Raw genomic sequence first — 16309 nt, 5'->3', positions numbered from 1 at the left:
TACTCCTTTTACAAGCGAAGAAACCAAGGCAGAGACAAGAGCCTGGCTTGAGAGAGTGATGGAGGTGGGGCCTTGCTATGGGTGTCGGACTCCGAAGGAGGGTGCATGCGGGCCAGCGCGTGCCTGGCTCTCCCGCGGCCGGTGCTCCTCGGGATCCTGAGAACAGACACTGGAAGTGCACAAGCCAGCTGACTTCTCATCGGGATCCGTGGACCAAAGATGCAACCTTCCAAACCACACGTGGGTTGCACGCTTTATATGGTGGGGGAGGGGATCCCTTGCAACATTGCCTACCAGGAAATTGCTTTCTCTGGCCAAAATAACTCACTCTGTCGTTGAAGGCCATGGGCATCCCTGAGTGCCCGGAGCCTGGGGCGTCTCGGAACGCGGGGTGGGGGCGGCCCCGTGTTCCCGAGTCACAGCCGCCAGGCACTCCCCTGGAGCTCAGATGGCAGCAGTGGACACGGGACGGCCGTCGGCGGGGTGACTCCGTCCCAGAGAGATGAGGCATTTCCCGCCGATGGGGGCCGTGGCCTCGGGCTCCTTCACGCCAGCAGGAACTCATATGTGCTCTTGAGCCGCGGCTTGCATTTCCTCCCCAGCTGATGGGTTTTCAGATGAAAGGCAAATTTCCTGTGCTCTTGATCTCACCGTTGTCTCTTGGCTACGTCCCACTTCCTCTTGAACTGTGCCCACGGCAGGGGATAAAGATACATTTTTTTGCAGAAAAGGGGAGGATGTTGGAAGATGTCCCCACAGGGCCGGTGATGCCCCTCCCCCGACCTGTCGCCCCTGGCTGCAGAGGGGCCGTGACATTTTGGGCTGTGCTCAGCTTCACAGGGAGCTAGCGGAGTTCAGTTCAAAGCCCCGGGCGGCAGCACAGTCAAGACTGAGTCCTTCCCTTCCTGAGGGACTCCTAAACATTTTCGGGCTCTGTCTTTTCATGATGATTTCACTGTAATGAATGGTGAGAACGTAAAGGATGCGTGCTCCCAGGTGCGCGGTGAGCGGATGTTGATACCGGTTCCTGTCTGGCCACCGCCATCCCCACCCCCAGGCTGAGCCACCGGGGGTGCCCTGTCGGGCGGGTCTGGCCTTGCACGGGGCTCGGCACCCCACAGGTTTTCAGTCCCCGTCTGGGGAATGAGAGAATGAATGAGTGAGGGAGCGAGTGAATGAAGTAACAGTGGGTCGGGCTCTGGCCGGTGAGGCCCAAGCCAGCATCCTGCGAGAATCCAGAACGAGAAGCAGCCTCTCTGGGCATCCACGCTCCGCTCCACGCAAGCGGCTGATAGAACCACCTCCCAGGGCTGCGGTGGGAAGTCTGGCAGCGCCTCACTGGAAAGCGCGGTGGGCGAGCCACGGCGAAGGACCAGACCCTGCATCACATCCGAGGGAAGGTGGGGATGGGAGGGAATGGGATGCTGGGTGTGGGGGTTGATGTGGGGGCGGGCGGAAGCCCTTGGACCTCGGCGCACCTGCTTGAGAGGCCAGACCCACTACCAAGTGTGCCCCTCTGCAGACTGGCCGTTGTGACCACACGGTGTCCGGCAAGTGTCCAGGGCTCTCTGGTCATGACCCTAGGCCATTTTCCCGTGTATCAGCACCTCCGGCCTGTTAGAAAACATGTTATTCCAGCTAAATTTGATTTGCATCCACACATACCTGAACTTGACTCCCCTGGTCCCCTAGACACAGTCCTTCGGAAGAGCAGTCCTGACAGTTCCGGCCCACGGTCTTCCTTCTTCATACAGAATGATGAGATCAATGGCAGGGGCCCTACTGGCCACCAGAAACAGGAATCCCACTTTCCTTTTTCTCCGGCATTGACTGGGGTCTGTGGATGGGTAGACAGATGGGGGATTGATTGACAGATTGATCAACAACTGATAGATCCACTGGTGGACTGGTGGGTGGGTCAGTGGGTGGGTGTATTAATATTTGTATGGATAGCTAGATGGGTGGATGGATGGATGGATGGATGGGTCAGTGGGTGGAGCCTTCCTTCCTGCCTTCCTGCCTTCCCGCCTTCCCTCCCTACCTTTCCCTCCCTTCCCTCCTTCCTTCCTTCCCTCCCTCCCTCCCTCCACAAATACTTGCTTAGTGCTGTCTCCTTGCTTCCCCTGTGGTTAGGGTGTGTAAGCTTGGCCTTTTGTGCCATATTGCAAACCCGCTCATTCAATGCCATCAAATGGTTTTTGCCCAGTACTCTGCTGGCTCTGTGGCCCCTGCTTCCAGAACTCCCAGTCTGGTCAAGGACACGGGCAAGACACACTTGCGTTATTGGGCAGCGTGTTCTTTGGAGGAAGAGGCCGCCTGCCCATAAAGCCTTTCCTGGTGACCTGACTCCCTTCCCCAGGGCCCCTTAGGGACCAGGGGCTAAAAACAAACACCGGCCTCCTCTAGAAGCTCCGGAAGCCCCTTAACCTGGGCCTGAGCCATCTCTGCAGACCAGTTCTTAATAAACACCTGTCCGTCCAGGGAAAGAGCAAGGGAGGAGGTGAGTGAGTGACCGTACACTAAAGGCACTTAGGCAGATCTCCCAACACTGGGGGCACCACAGAGGAGACGGGGGCTATGTTCTAAGGGTAAACAGCAGGGCCTTGTAATCACTGAAGAACGAGTTCCCATCAAGCACAGCCCAAGCTGCTGCGTCATCCCGAGGCACAGTAACGGTGAGAGCCCCTCGGCCCCGGGATCAGCAGGGCTGAGGCCCAGGAAGGACGCCGGAGGCTTGAGCTGTCCCTCCGCTAATGAGTCGGCCGGACGGCTCCGTTGTCTGCGGGCTGTGATTAGAGCTGCCGTCCGAGAGCATCAGTCTGCGGACCAGCCTCCGCGGTGCGCCCCAACGCTGTGCCCCGGGCACACCCCAGACACACACGGGGAGGGCTCCAGACGAGGCCTGGCGGTGCACCTTGTCCGGCGCTGCGCTCTGTGGCGCTGGGAGGACTTGTGCCAAGAGAGACCCGTCTCCAGGAGGGAGACGTGGGGACATGACCGTGACCGCCCGTGCTCCCTGCACGCCGGACACAGCAGCAGACACGGAGTCTGCTGTCAAAGCACAGATGACGTCTGGCACGCCCTGCAGCCCGCATCCACGCGGCCTGGGCTTGCTGAGCCCTGCCTCGGGCTCTGCTCTGCAGAGGATATTGCCTCTCGAGGGCAGGAAGTGGCCCCACCTGGCGGTGCCTTTGCAGCCTCCCTTCCTCACCGGCGACCCTGATGTGTTGTGACGGCCCCAAGGCCCCAGCGCGGGCCGTCTACCGGCTGCTCCCAGGGCCCAGGGGTGCGGGTGGGCTCCAGCTGCGTGGGGGTGGGGGCAGACGTCGGCTCCGACGTGGCTGGCAGTGCCGCTCTTTGGACGTGGGGACATTTGGTGCCGATTGGGTCAGACGCAAAAACATTGCTGTGGAACCAGCGTGTCTCCCAAACTCCGGCTCTCAGCAAACAGCCGCCTGTCTGTCTCCGGCCCGCGATGGCCCCCGGCCCCAGGCGCCCTCCCGTGCACGGCGGCCCTACCCTGCAGGAACCATGTGCTCGGTGTGCATGCCAGCCAGTGGCCGGCGAGGGGGAGGGCTGGTGCAGGAGCTGGCGGCCAGTGCGTGGGTCCCTGGTCTTGCTGATGGCCTGCGGGCACACGGGGCGCATACAAGTGCCATCGAGATGCCTCAGTGCTTCACAGGCACCTGGCGGGGGTGACGGCCCCCGTGTGACAGGCCCTCCCGCCATCCACGCCCACTCTTCCCGCGGCTTCTCCTGAGCGTGCGATCCGTGCCCCTCCGGGAGCATTCAGCAAGCTGGAGCAGAAGCTATCAGACGAGATCACTCTGGACCCCCCATCTGCACCTCTCCTTGGGCTTGGCACCCAAAAGCGAGGTCCTGCTCTGAGCAAATGGAAGGGAGGAGGGTGAGCTCGGGGCGCTGGGGGCGCATGGGGCCAGAAAGCAGATCCTTCTCTGTCATCTCAGATTCGTAAAAGGTCCAGATCCTCTAAAACCACACCTGTGAACAGGACTATCCTCTGACCCACCACCAGCCTGACCACAGCGCCCAGTGTGGGGAACCTCGGGCTCCCCACACAGCCCCGCCTCGCGCCCTCAGCTTTGAGGGAGGGGCCTCGGGGCCGTGGCTTCTACTCCCTGGGCTGCAGCTGCCTACGGGTGGCCGTCTGCCAGGGGTGGACCCTGCAAGCGCCTGGCGCAACTGTGACACCTCGGGACTCCCCTCCCGGCTCACGGAGATAGGTGCCCACCGCGTTCCCAGAGGGGCGGTCTGCTGCCCGGGCCCGCCCAGGAAGCTCTGTTTGGAGCTCCCTTACACCTGCGTTGTTTGACCTGGACAAAGAACTGGTCTGTCTCCCCTTTGCGGCCGGATGACCTCCCTCGGCCCTGAGGCCTCTTTGATTTGAGCAAGGCTGCCGATCCTCCTGGAAGCCGTCCACTGCGTACAGAGACGGTGGGTGGAGCTGTCCATCGCTGCGCCCAAGCTCAGAGCCACGTCCCCGCACAAGCCTGTCGCCTCACCGGCTCTGGCCTCGGCCATTCCAGAACTGGCCTTCTCTTCCTCGGTCGAGCCGGAACGCAACAGGGCAGAGGGTGCGCGTCCTTCGGTGAATCTCAACAGCGCTTGACGGCACCGCTGGGCCTGGCACACACAGGCGCTTTGGCGGTTGGCCACGGGAGGGCCAGCGTCCTGGGGACACTTCACAGACAAGTCCTCCGTGGCCTGCCTTATGGAGTCCCAGCCCCGTGGCGGCCTCCACAGTGACCCCAAGAGCATTCACTAGAGCAAAGCCATTGGGAGCATGCCTCACACGAGAGACGCAGTTGGGGTGGGGACACAGGCATTGCCCACATACAGGCCGGTCATTCTTCCGGAACACGTCCGCGTGCAGCACGTGGAGGGCCTGCGGGTCAGGAATCCCCAGGTGCCGTCGGGGGAACCTGTTGGGGGGTCGGCCGTGAGTCAGTGTGGCATCCCCTCGGGCGTCCCTGGCAAGGATGGCTTTGTCTCTGCACGCCTTTTCCGTGGGTCGGTGGAAAATGGGTCTCGCCCCTGCCCCTCCGGCCCCTCCAGGTCCCGCTCAGGGCTCAGCATCCTGTGTGGGGGACTGTCGTCAGGGTGACAGTCCTAGCTCACCAGCTACTTCCAGGCCCTCATCCCCACGATAGCACGGGTGATGGGGCAGTGTTGTGCCCATTTTAAAGACAGGGAAACTGAGGCTCAAAGAAGCCTCCCCTTGGGCATGGCCAAGCCCAGCTCACACGTGGTTTCTTCCCACGGGGCCCACGGAAAGCACGAAGATCTTGACCGGGAGGTGTCCTGGTGGCAGGAGACCCAGAATGTCACCGACAGCAGGGCAGGCGTCGGAAACGGCGGGGCAGAGGTCTGGCCACGTGCCATCTGACCCGCTGTCCTTGCCGCTGCCTGGGGAGGCCCCAGGCCCTTACACAACAGTTACATATGCGCCCAGACGGTATTAATGGTAAAAATATTTCATCTCTGAATCTGGCTGACAGAGTCTCTCAAGATAAAGTTCATTCCTTTTTTGTTTTTCTAAGAGCAAATATATTTAAATGTGGTGCTTCGTGTGTCCTAAAAAATCTGTTTCAGCGGTTGCTTCCCTTGGCTGAGTATGCGTGGCCCACCCTGCCGGCTTCCCGGCACTCTGGCTTCCGGCTTTCCTCCCTGACGAGGAGCGCGCATCCCGCCGCCTCCCTCCACTCACAGCTGCTTATGTTCCTGGGCTCCGGGGCTGGGAAGGCGTCACTGTCCCTCTTCGGTGGGGCACGCGGGGTCAGGGCTGTGCATACGGAAGGCGCTCGCAGATGCTTGCTGGGTGAGACGAACGGTCATTGGGACGAGAGGAGCTGGGCCACTCTTCTCTCTCTGGGCTCAGGCGTTCTGTGCGGATGGCTCCTCGGGCCCGCCGTCTGCCCACTCCCTGGAGACCCCAGCCTCCGCCCTCCCGGTTCAGCTCCATGGCCCCTGAGTCTGCCTGGATCCCTCCGCCCAGAGCCTCACCAGGGGAGGCTAAGCGGAGAGCAGGTGGTGTGAGAAGGGCTCGTCCCTAGCGTGGCGCGGCCCGCCGGCCTCCACATCTTCCTGACTCCAGCCTGAGGGCCAAACGGTCTCTGTCTGTCAGGACGACACTAATCCCCATGAGCCTGGGGACTCGATACTAAAGCCTGAAATTCTGTCCGGGGACTTGGCGTCCACGGCCTGTTGTCAGAGCAGTCCAGAGCTGCCACCGGCCACGTGTGGCTACATGTAAGTCAATTACAGCAAAGTCAAGTCAAAAATTTGGGCCGACTCAGCGGTGCCTTCGGTTAAGTGTCTGACTCTTGATTTTGGCTCAGGTCATGATCTCGGGGTCGTGGGATCGAGCCCCACGTCAGGTTCCGCGCTCTGTGGGGATCTGCCCCTCCCCCACCTCGTGCTCTCACTTTCTCTCTAATAAATAAATCTTTTTTAAAAAATTCACATCCTCAGGGTGCCTGGATGGCTTAGTGGGTAGAAGATACAATTATTGATCTCAGGGTGATGAGTTCGAACCCCACGTGTGGGCTAGAGTTTACTTAAAATTTTTTTAAAAAATTAAAAAATCTTCACATCCCCGGTCACACTGACCACCTTCCACAAGTTTCGTCACTGAAGTTCTAAGCGGACGGCGGAGGCCTTGCAGGCGTGTGCTCTCCTGCTCTGCACCTTCGCGAGTGCCATCTGCACAGCGGGGGCCCCCGTCCCCCAGTCTCTGCTGGCCCCGTGCCCCGCTGCCCTGCTCCCCCGAGCCTCGAGGCCGGGGCAGTGCACCTGCTTCCTGGGGGCACCTCGGAAGAAAACGTGAGCAGCACACGGTTGGAAGGGATCTCCGGGCGTCAGGCTCAGCCCCTCCTCCCCCTCCTCCCGGAGGCGCCTCCGGCAGGACCACAGCTCCCATCCACCATGGGCCGAGTTCTCCCCGGCTCGTGCTCCGACCAGAGCGCAAGCCTCCTGCAGGCAGACACGTTGTCCTTGTCACGGGGAGCTTGGACACTTGTCACATCCCGCACCTCCTCTCAGGAGCCACGTCCACCGCCCGGGTTGTTGTGCGGGTCAAACGGGAGGCGTTGTCCACTCTTGTCAGGGGTTGCTGCCCTGAGCACTCCCATGCTCCTGGTAGAGAGAGGCCTTTGTGTGAGCCCCACTCTCGGGCCTCCAGGCCAGGCAGACAAGGGGACCCCGGGACCCTTGCTCGAGAAGCAGGTTTTAGGGGACTCCGGCTCCTATCTTCACGCTGTCCCTGTGCAGACAGACGGCAGGGAGAGGGGAGAAGACGTGAAATTTTTTTCAAATGGCTTTATTTGGATAGAATTCACACACCATAAAATGAACCTTTCAGTGTATAGGTCAGTGGGTTTTAGTGTGTTCACAGAGCTGCCCGGCCAGCGCCGCCATCAAATTCCAGAATGCTCCCATCTCTCCAGCAAGACACCCCCTACCCTTTAGCGGTCGTGTCCCGTGGCACAGCCACCCGGCCCCGGCACCCTCTACTGCGCTCAGGGACTCCGGGGGCTTCAGCCTTCACGGGAGTGCAGCTGCACGGCAGGTGGCCTTTGCGACCGGCTGTGCTCCGTGAGCGTGTGTTCGAGGCTCCTCCATGTTGTGGCACATGTTAGCACCGCGTTCAAGCCGCAGGCTGCGTCCTTGTGCGGATGTCCCACCATGAGTTTGCGCCTTCGTGCCCCGCCAGACGTCTGGGGTGCGTCCGCTTCTCGGCTGTGGTAAGTAATGCCGCGTGTGCATTCACATGCGAGTGTTTCCATGGACGCGGATCTTCATTTCTCTTTGGCACACACCTGGGAGCAGGAGTAACAGCGTGAGGAGCCGTCAGGCTGTCCTCCAAGGGGGCGGCATCCCTTCACACCCGTCTGCAGGACGAGGCTTCCAATGGCCCCACTTACCACGCACGCTTGGTCTCTGTCCCGTCACCTCGAGCGGTGCTGGTGGGTGTGAGCTGGGGTCTCCCCGCGGGTTCCGTTGCCCCATGACTAGTGATGCTGAGCAGCTCCTCACGTGCTGATTGGCCGTTTGCTCACCTTCTCTGGGGAAACGTCTCCTCGGATCATTTGCCCAGTGTTTCACTGGATTTTCTGCATTTTTATCATTGAGTGGTAAGAGTTCCTTATACGTTCCGGATCGGAGTCCCTGCTTAGGTCGAGGATCTGTGGGTTGCCTTTTTTCATTCTTGGTGACACCGTTTGCACCACTCAACTGTTATTTTTGATGAATTCCCGTTTATCTATTTTTTCTTTTGTTATTGGTGCTTTTGGTGTCAGAGCCGAGAAGTCACTGCCTAACTCAAGGCCACCAAGATTTATTGCTGCTTTCCCCCGAGAGTCTCGCACTTTCATCTCTTACATGTAGGCCGTTGGCCCTTCTGTTAATTTTTGTCTGTGGTGTGAGGTAGGGATCCAGCTTCATTCTTCTGTGTGCGGACGAACCGTTGGCCCAACACCGTCGGTTGTAAAGCCTGTTCTCTCCCCACTGAGTCGCCTGGCCGCCTCGTCAAAAATCACTTGATTGTAAATGTGAGCGATTACCTCTGGACTCCCCATTCCATCCCATTCGCCCGTGTGGCCCACACTGTCGTGGCCCCGGTGGCTTTTAGTCTTGAAATTGGGACGTGTGAGTCTTCCAACATTGGTCTTCTTTTCCAAGATTGTTTTGGCTCTCCTGGGTCCCTCGCATTTCCATATGAGATTTAGGATCAACTCGGCAGTTTTGGCAAAAAAGACAGCTGGGATTGTGATAGGGGTTTCATCGAGTCAGAAATGGGACTTCCCAGCCCTATGATTCTTCGGGAGATTTGGGAGAGACCCAGAGAGCCTTTCTCCAATACTGAGTTAAAACTGGAAGTTCGGTTTCCTTCATCTCCCAAAACACACCCCCTTTCACCTCCCAGCCCCGTGGGCTGGGTGCTGCTCCGCCGTCTGAGACACAAACCCGAGGCCCACAGGTGCAAGGTGACAGAACACCATGGGGACAGTTAGCTGCCCACGGACACACATCCAGCAGGCGGTGGCCACTGTCCCCCCACCATCTCGTCCACACGTGTGCCTGAGTCCTGGCTGGACCCTGCGGGGCACTGTTCACCCCTCAACCAGGAGACGGAAGCTTCCATTCGTTCCTGTGACCAGGTGACCGTACGGAAGACCAAGGAGGGGCTGGGGGCTCTCAGGCTTTCCTGTAGGTACAGAAATCAGAAACGAACACCCGGGGGCCCCCCCAACCTGAAACCCCCCATCTGTCCTTCCCGCCAGAATCTCTGGGCAGTTTTGTCTTGTCTGTAAGTCCACCGTCCCGACCAGAGCAGGAGGGATCCAGGGCCTGTAAGCTTTGGGTCCAGCTCTCCTTGGTGGCCCTTCCAGTCTCTGGCCCCGTTTTTGCTCATCCAGGAAATGGGCACGGCGTGAGTTCAGGGGCTATTGTCCATAGTGGCGACATGGACAGAGACACGGAACACCCCCAGAAGCAGGCCAGAGCGCCGTCACCTCAACCGGCGACACGGAACATGCACGTTAACGAAATGGCTCCTTCCCTGTTGTGCTGGGAGCCTGCTGAAAGCTGGCGCCTCTCCCCAGAAGACACGCTTGCACAAAATACTCCAGTGCCTCACGCATACAAGCCCCAAACTCGGAGCCGCTGGCCTGAGCCAGGCTGGGAGGGCGCAATGCAAAACCCAAATAAATAGACCTTGAATGGCAGGTTTGGGCAGAATAATGGGTTCGTGGGATGTCTGCCCCTTGCTCACAGTCAAAGAGGATCCAATCCATCTGGGCTGAAGCCCTTTCCTCACAGGCAGACCCGGCCCCCTCCCAGTCAGCAGGACGCATTAACAGAATGTCACGTCTTTGGGTCAGCAGGAGCAGAGACTCGAGGAGCAGTCCCCATGCACTGCTCCAACCCCACAAACTCCTACTCATATGTCAAAGCCCCAGCCAGTCATCCCCTTCTCCGTGGAGAGACTTCTTCCTTCTCCCTGAGGCAGAGCACCTGCAGCCCCTTCCGTGTGTGAAGTGTGGATTTAGAGGGTCCGTGTGTTTGTCTGCCTCACCCCCAGGACCGCGTCCCTTTGCACACCCACCAGCACAGGGTGGAGCCCTCAGGAGAGGACGGCCAATGAACTGCTGGAGATTTGCATCCCCTTGAAGCAGAAGGAGGAGCACACGATGTGGTCTGTAGACCGTCCCAGGGTCTCCCCCGTGCACCCCCTGCCCTGTGCAGACATTGCCATCCTCTGATTTCAGACGTGCAGCAAGTGGGGGCCCTGTGCCAACGTCCCCTCGCCACGGCCCTGCATCGTGCTAGTTGCTCCCTGGGCGCCGCCCTGTGCAAGCTCTTGTTTTTCCCACTGATTCCCTGCTGTACGTCTTTCCAACCTCAGGAAGTCCGTGTGAATATTTTCCCAACTTGTCCTCACTGACCATTACCCCAGTCCCCAGGAACTCACAGGAACTTTCCAGAAATCTCCCTTTATCTCCCAAAGCCCATCTGGTTCCATTTAAGGATTCACCCTACTTCCTCCTGTTTTCTGAGCCACTGAGCCCAGCCTGTCTCCGAGCTGAGCCGCCTCTTCTCCAGGCAGTGGGAAGCCCAGATTTCGTGAGCTGCCACGGGGGGCTCCCCACATCTGCCCACGCGGTAGGGCCACCTCGGAGCTGGCAGGCAGGGCTCTTCCTTCCCTGCCTAATCCCGTGCTGTCCCAGACCCATGCCTAGTGCACAGGCCCCGCATCACGAGGGACTGACCACAGATTCCAGCCTCAAAGCCGTGTCCCCCTGTGACAAGAGGGACCGTCCCCCCTGGAGGCTCAGCTGTGGCCCTGGGGGCCTGGTGGCCGGCTGGCGGCCGCCTCCATCTGACCTGGTTCCCTTTACCTCTCAGAGCTGCTGGGCCGAAGTGGGGGGATGTTCCACGGAGTTACCGCTGCCCCCCGTTGAGGGTGAGGACACTCTGGGCCCGCTGCTCTGCCTGGTGCCGTCGGGCCAGCTGGGGGAGCGGGGAGGAGCCTCTCCAGGCAGCAGCCCTTCTCACTGGCTTTGGGACTAGAAATTGCATCGTGCGACCTGGTGACCTTCTCGCAAGCCCTTTTGAAAGTCGAGATACCGTGGTCGTGCTGGCAGATGGCGGGAGCATCCGAGAAGTGGGTGCTCTTGTGTTCTGTTGTCTGGGCCTGTCCCACGGCGCCCCGGACTCGCTGTCCCCAGCTGTGTTGCGGAGGGGCGGCACCAGCATCTCAGAGTTGGCCCTTGTGCCGGAAGGAGCCTCGGACATGACCGTGTTTAGAGAAGGTGACCCGCGCCTGAGGGGAGCCCAGCCGAGGCTCCACGTCAGCACCAGTCAGGGCGCGAACGGTCCTGCACTCACGCGGTCATCTCACGGAGGCTGGGAGGGACCTACAGATACCGGCTGATCTTTGAGGGGGCCCAGGTGCATGGGGGAAATTGGACGTGTGGGTGCTTGGGTGCCGAACCATCCTGGCCCCCTGGTGCTTCCGGCGGACTCACGGTGGACTCGGGTTGTTTGTTGCCAGGCTCAGGTGGGGCGGCGGGGAGTCTTGGCCTCTGGGGTTCTTGGAGGTGCACAACCGCGTCCTGCCTTGGGCACTGGGATGCTGGACTCGGGGTTCCGGCTGCTGGGAGGCACAGGGGTAGAGGAACTGGGGGCATCCAGACAGCGCGAGCACGTGACCCCATCTTCCTGCCGGCCGACAGCCTCCCACTCTGTGGGGCTAGGTGATCCTGAACCTTTGGGGATGGGGGGTCCCTGGGGCAGGTGGCTCAGGAAAGCGGGCTTGCTGTCCCCACCCAGGTGAGGCATGTGGACAGGCCACCACTCCCAGGGACCCGGCCACCGCCTCTGCTGCCCCAGCTGCATGGCGTGGAGGCAAGCTAAGCCCCCGCAGTCTCCATCACCCTGGGAGAGCGCATGTGAGAGACGCGGCACAGGTGCACGTGGGCCCAGGAGCGCGAGGCCCAGAACCAAGGGACTCCGGGCAGTGCCCAGGGGAGGGAGCTCGGAGGCTCCCAGGGCCAGCGTCCCTGTGAGGATGGGACCACAGGACAGGCCGCCTGGCCACAGCCTTGCAGCTGTTAGCCGTCATTGTCATTGGGGCCGAGTGGGGCTTCAGTGTGCCCCGTCGCGCCGTGGGGACAGCAGTCCCTTCATGCTGTGCAAGCAGGTGCCAGGCTGAGTGACCATCTGCCCTCTCGGACTCCACCCAGCCAGCCCCAGGCTCTCTGCAGGGCTCAGCAGGGACAGCCCCTGAGTCCTCGTAAACTGTAAAGTGCCGGGTCCCCCGAGTCCTACATAGACCATAAAGTGCTGGGTCCCCTGAGTCCTCGTAAAGTGTGAAGTGCCGGATCCCCCGAGCTCTGCATAGACCATAAAGTGCCAGGTCCCCCGAGTCCCCGTAAACTGTAAAGTGCCGGATCCCCCAAGTCCTACATAGACCATAAAGTGCCGGGTCCCCTGAGTCCCCGTAAACTGTAAAGTGCCGGGTCCCCCGAGTCCCATAAAGAGCCGGTTCCCCTGAGTCCTACATAGACCATAAAGTGCTGGGTCCCCCGAGTCCCCGTAAACTGTAAAGTGCTGGGTCCCCCAAGTCCTCGTAAACTGTAAAGTGCCAGGTCCCCCAAGTCCCATAAACTATAAAGAGCCGGGTCCCCCGAGTCCTACATAGACCATAAAGTGCCGGGTCCCCCGAGTCCCTGTAAACTGTAAAGTGACGGGTCCCCCAAGTCCCATAAACTGTAAAGAGCTGGGTCCCCCGAGTCCTACATAGACCATAAAGTGCTGGGTCCCCCGAGTCCCCGTAAACTGTAAAGTGCCGGGTCCCTCGAGTCCTACATAGACCATAAAGTGCCGGGTCCCCCGAGTCCTCGTAAACTATAAAGTGCCGGGTCCCCCGAGTCCCATAAACTGTAAAGAGCCGGGTCCCCCGAGTCCTACATAGACCATAAAGTGCCGGGTCCCCCGAGTCCTCGTAAACTGTAAAGTGCCAGGTCCCCCAAGTCCCGTAAACTGTAAAGAGCCGGGTCCCCCGAGTCCTACATAGACCATAAAGAGCCGGGTCCCCCGAGTCCTACATAGACCATAAAGTGCTGGGTCCCCCGAGTCCTCGTAAACTGTAAAGTGCCAAGCGACGGGGGGCTGAGGCCGTCTTCCTCTGCTCTGCTGCCACAGCCGTGCTGTGTGCACGTACACCGCCAGCACACGAACGGGCGAGGGCCCCTTCAGTGGGTCAGGAGGGCCCTGTCGTGACCCGAAATGGCAGCTGCTTAACCAGTGAACCTGAAAGGTTGGCAACCACGTCCCTCGGACCTGCTCCATGCTGTGTTTGCAGAACTGCCGTGTCCCGCTGCAGCAGGGGGCACCAGGCCAGCCCCGGGGGAGCCTTTGTGGGCAGGAGGCCCCTGCCATCCATGTGGCCCAAGAACACAGGAGAGCAGTGCAGATCAGCAGCCTCCCGCCCTCGCAGAGAAGTGGGGGTCTCCCGCTTGCTCACTCACCTGTGGGTGTTTCCAAGGGGAGGACTTCCCAGGCCAGCCCCTGCCCGTGGCGGCAGCGGTCATGCACAAGGACGGGCCTGCTCTGCCCCCGGCACATGCCAGACCCCCGTCCACTCTCCCCCACTCGATCCCCACCCCCGCCTGCAAAACAAACTATTATTTTCACCCGACCAATGAGGACACTGAGGCCACGGAGGGCAGCAAATTCCCCTGGGTCACACAGCTAGCATGACGGAGCCTCGAGGGGCCCTGTGAGCTTGGCACTGGGGCCTGTGTGGCCACCTAACAAACCACCCTGAGACGTAGTGGCTGACAACAGCAAGACTTCTTCCTGTCTCACCAGTCTGCGCTTCGGCAGGGCCTGGGGGGGCAGCTGGACAGGGGGCACGGGATCCACCTGCAGGATGGCGCCCCACCACTGGGCGGGCACGTAGCGCTGGCCGCCGGGGCCTCTGCCCAGGCCTTCCCCCAGGGTGGGGCCAGAACCCCAGGAGTCGGAACGGGGAGCCGCCAATTTCTCAAGCCTGAGCCTGGACACTTACTCAGGTCACTTCTGCCACTCTGTTTTGGTCGAGTCCACAAGGCCAATGGAAGGGGACAGAGGGCACACAAGCCCTTCCATGGGAGAGCGTGGGAGAACACGGGGCTACGTCCGTCTGGCCGCTGGCCCATCCAGAGCTCTCCAGGTGGCAGAGGGGGCACCTGGCACCTTTGGTCCTGTGCCAGCCCTGGCCCTCCACCTGCCCCAAGCTCCAGCTTCCTTGCCTGTAAGGTGATGGGGACAGGGCTGGACCTGGTGCCCTGCGGTGTTCCGTCAGTGAGCCTCTAACCCCGCTCCGGAAACCTGGCTACATGCGTGTCTCCCCTGCCACAAGGAGAACCTTGGGTCCCAGCTAAGCATATTGCCACGTGCAAGAGTCAGAACCAGCCAAGAGTGGTCAGTGTGCCAGAGGGGCCACGGCCCCACCCTGTCCGCCTCCCAGGGGCTGCTTCCCACAGGTCTGTCCCCGGTGGCCTGCCGGCACCCTTTTCCTGCTGTGTCCACCGACGCCTTTTCCTGCATCTAGAAGCCTCCCTGAGTGGGCGACTCGGAGCCCGCTGGGAGAGACACCCCCACCACCGCTGAAGCCTGCCTGGGCGTTGCCACCTGGTGTGGGTGGAATCGTGCAAAATGTCTTGACAGGGCTTCCGGGGTTCATTCGTGGCCAGACTCCCAGCCCCATGTCCACTATGGGGTGTCTCTGAGTAAAGGTCAGGGAGGGGACATGGGCCTGGCCTTTTGTTCAATGGGAATGTTTTCCGGGCTTGTCTCCACCCCAGGACCGGCTGGTGGCCTCTGACGGTGACGGGAGGGGATGAGAGCAGGGACACGGAGGCACCCCCAGGGTCATCCTCGGCTCGGACCCCAGCCTCCTGCCCGGGCGCCCTCAGCACCTGCCCGACGTAGCCCCTCTGCCCTGTGGGCCCTGGGCCCAGCAGTGATTGCCTGGGATGAGTGTCAGCTCCGGGTCCGGGGAAGTCATTTGTCACAGCGTAAACAGGAAATGGCATTAGCAGAAAGCGTGGTGCCACAGGATGGCCACGGCCTCCTAGGGAGCAGCTCCCCTGGCCCGGGCAGCACTGCCCACAGACACTCAGTGCCTGGCTGCCTGACCGCCGACTTCTGCAAGCTTGTGTGTCCGTCCCGGACTCGGCGTTGGTCAAGGACGGCTGGACCGCCCCGCCACGCAGATACGACACTGAGTTTCAGAGCCAGCCACCCAGAACCACTATCTACAGGCAGTAAGAAACCACGCCCGGTGCTAGCCCTGCAAGGTCCGCACGTGGCCTCACCAGCCCCTGCTCACACTCCGACTGCTGGCCACGTGGGGCTCCCACACTCGAGTTCACCAGAACTTGATTAAACTGTGACACCGCACCGGCCGGGTCCCGAGCAGCCACACGTGGCTGGTGCAGATGGAGAACGCTCCAGCCTCACAGAAAGTGCTGTGTCTGAACCACGAGAGAGGCCCCTCCCACAGCTCTGTGTCCTCTGGCTCCCGTGGCTGAGTCCCATCCACAACCACAGTCCTTACAAGTAGACGTCAGGTGCCACCAGTGCCCCTGCCCAGGGCGAGGCTGAGGCCCAGCTCACACCTCTAGGAACCGGGTGCACTGGGCTCAGACCCGGGACGTCCCCCCAGGGCACGTGGCTCAGTACCCACGTGGAGGTGGCTGTTGGGGCCACAGCGGGAGACTCAGGGCTGCTCCTAAAACATCTCTTCTCCTTTTGTGCCCAAACGGCAGGGAAGGCTCTTCCCTAGTCAGACCCCAGGGCCTAGAGTCATGCAGTCCTGGAGAAGGCGCGGCCCCACCGCCAGCCACCAGGGGGCACTATGGACAGCCTTGCCAGGAGGGGCCTGGGTCCCTGGTGCCAGAGCCAGGAGGGGCCTCGAGGGCTGCTTCTCCTGAGACAGCAGAGGCCCTGAGGCCTCCCCTCAAGGCCACCCCGTCCCCGGAGCTCCACGCACATCCTTCCCTGATGCAGCCCTACCCTGGTCTCCCCACCCCCTTTTCCCCCAGGCCGCCAGCAGAGGAGAAGGCAGAGCCCTCTGCCCTCCTACACGAGGCCTCCCCTTCCCCTCCGGCCTCCATCCTCTTGGCTGTAGGTCTCACAGCAGTCCTGCCCGCGGTTGTGGCAGCCGGGAGCCCTTGTGTGTCCTGCAGTGGCTGCTGCTCCTGCCATCACGTGCCCCTCCCCACAGGCATCGGGGCCA

This window comes from Ursus arctos, unplaced genomic scaffold, assembly GCF_023065955.2.
Source record: "Ursus arctos isolate Adak ecotype North America unplaced genomic scaffold, UrsArc2.0 scaffold_19, whole genome shotgun sequence".
Lineage (NCBI taxonomy): Eukaryota > Metazoa > Chordata > Mammalia > Carnivora > Ursidae > Ursus > Ursus arctos.
Note: the sequence above shows the minus strand (reverse complement) of the source record.